General features: G+C 42.6%; 1 protein-coding gene across 2 annotated transcripts in view; it reads right to left on the bottom strand.

Moving 5' to 3' along the window:
- LOC122252277 (lysophospholipase-like protein 1) overlaps nucleotides 1–2,500 on the bottom strand; it is a 13,893-nt gene that overhangs the window by 5,591 nt on the left and 5,802 nt on the right. The window contains exon 1 of one of the 2 annotated variants that reach the window (XM_086551926.1): nucleotides 1–213. This exon is cut by the window's left edge and continues 583 nt beyond it. The exons of the other annotated variant lie outside the window; for it this stretch is intronic. The gene's annotated coding sequence lies outside the window, so the exon portion shown is untranslated. Of the gene's footprint in view, nucleotides 214–2,500 lie in introns of those variants that run through there. 2 annotated transcript variants of the gene reach the window in all.

Genomic DNA, 2,500 nt, shown 5'->3' with positions numbered 1-2,500 from the left:
GGCTCTTGTTCACACTTCACTTCGCTAAAATTTTAAAAATGGATCATCCATATCGGAAAAATCAGTCTCTATTTCAGTTTCACATTAGCTTGGGGAGGGTTAGCTCTTATAAAATTAACATGATAATTTAAAGACAATCATGCTTTCAGAAAGATTACATTCATGTTCAAACTTCCTTTCCACCACGGTAACCACGTCGCCAGTGTCATGTTTGTAGTATTCCTTTGATTATTTCTTACATACTAATAAACACTTGTCATATTATTTAGATCACTTCGGTCGGATTTTACATAATATTATTTAGATCAATTCGCCCGGATTTTACATATATGAAGCTCTTTTTTCTTTCTTTTTTTTTCTTTTTTTTAGGGGGGGGGGGGCTGAAACTTACTGTGGTGATGACCTGTAAGTGTTCCATTCTTCACGGGGAAAGCAAGTGGCAAAACCTTTTCGGCCAGACAATTATGCTATTTAAACTGACAGCTTAACATCCCGGATGTGTGTGGCAGCCACGTCTTATTTGCAAAGAGCTTATATTCTATCACAAGACGTCTCACCACTCTCTGTCCGAGGCGCGTGTTCAGAGGCACCTGGGTGACTTTGGCAAATAACTGCTATTAGGTCAAATGAAAACCATCGTCCACCAGCCCCCCAGAATGGTTCTGGTAGCCTCATTTTGAATTAGATCAAGCATGTCCCGGAATCTAGGCTTGGCATATACCAGGGTGACAGAAACATAGTACACGATGAGATAGACAATGAGCACATAGGGGGATCTTGGCACAGTGCTCAGCTGCAACGGTCTTCCAGTCTTTGTTCTCACGATAAAAAGCCTTCTCCCAGGTTGGTCTATTAGGAATTGTTCTTGACTCCGAGGTATTGAAAGACCTAAGCTCACTCGAAGTCCAACCCCTGGACTCGCATTCTTGCACCATAAACATTAAGACTCATTTTTTTGGATTGCTTACGCCTGATGAGGAACTTTAATAAGTTCGAAACGTCGCGAGTTTTTCCTTTCAATTTGTGGCAGTATTTTATTATATCTGTTTTGTGCACGTTACTGTGTTTGTGTTTTTGTGATTCATTAAGGCTCACAATCATGGCTTTCGATTTGGCTGAAGAGATCTCAAGTCATACCCTGCAGTATTTCAAAGACTTGAGATCTAAACAACGGTGGGCTCTCCTCTGGATGTTTCCCTCTGTTGAGATGATTACAAGATCATCCACGTGAGAGATGATCCTGCATTCCGTTGAGATGGGAATGTTGACGATGCTGATCTCAAGTGTTAAAAAGTTCTAGGCAGAGAACACCACCCGTTGGTGTTACATTTTCAAGCGATAAGTGCTTTTAGTTTCCTTCTAGATCGGGGTATCTTAAATAGCAAGAGGAGTTGTTTGTTCAAAAGTCTTCTCCAGGTCCAGAAATACAACTACAGAGGCAATAGTGCTAGCAGTACTCAGTAAAGCGCCTAGACTGTGATCTGTGCTCATGTCCATCTTGGACCCATGCAAGTTTTCATAGGGGGTCGGAATTTCCACTGAAGCCAGTTTAGTAAGATTCTCGCACCTGTCTTGTCCAAACAATTAGGGAGAAAAATTACCTACCGGTCTCCTTTATCAGCCATACTACAGCTCTGAGGAAACAGCTCCCAGGATTTGTTAACGAGCTGCAGAAATGCAAGAACATCTTGCAGTCCTAGGTGGAAAATTAAATCCCATCACAACACAGACTAGGTAATAAGTGTCCTCATATGTTCTCCCTTGTTCCCTCATGGAGGTCACGGCATTTGTTATAAGACTCAATTGGCCTGTCTCTAATAAAGGCAAGTCAGTCTGGGTGCAGGCGAACTTAGCTTGCCCTCAACTGTGCTGTTAGACCGGCGCTACTTTGTTCTTGCACAGAAGTCAAGTGATGCGTATGCCTTGGCCGAGACCGTGCCATGCACCATGCCAAACATGGTGTCACAGCTCTGTAAGAGAGGTCTATTGGCTAAAAGACTACCATCATTCTTACCTGACATTTTTGGCAGTTTCCTGAGCATCCCTGGTAATCTGTCTCAGAAGAGCTAGATTCTCAGGGGTTCTCTGCTAGCGGAGATGTTTCCTGCACAACGTTTACTCCTTTATTTCATCATTATAGTACCACGAGTCCTTGTAACTCTTGAACTACAAATAAGTTTCGGGTATGGCCTCTAGGACTGTCTGGTTATAGCACATGGCAGTATGGTGTCCAAACACATGCAGATTGTCAGTCTGTAGGAGCTCATTGTATCTAAGGCACAGAGCTAAAGCGTTCTAAACGATTTTCCAATTATAGCAAATGGGAGTTGGACTGGTCTCCAAGAGAGTGGCGATGATGTCAAAGTGATCACTCGTGTTATTCTCGGCAAAAGATCATTATATTCTCTCCACCGGATCTGCAGTAATAAAAATGAGGTCTCGGACATCACCTTTGATATTTGCAGGCATTTGGTTATCGAGCGATCCCAAGGTATAGCTC

Source organism: Penaeus japonicus, unplaced genomic scaffold (assembly GCF_977035675.1).
Source record: "Penaeus japonicus unplaced genomic scaffold, GWHDUDI00000001_assembly GWHDUDI00000026, whole genome shotgun sequence".
NCBI lineage: Eukaryota > Metazoa > Arthropoda > Malacostraca > Decapoda > Penaeidae > Penaeus > Penaeus japonicus.
This window is presented reverse-complemented; position numbering and strand designations above follow the sequence as displayed.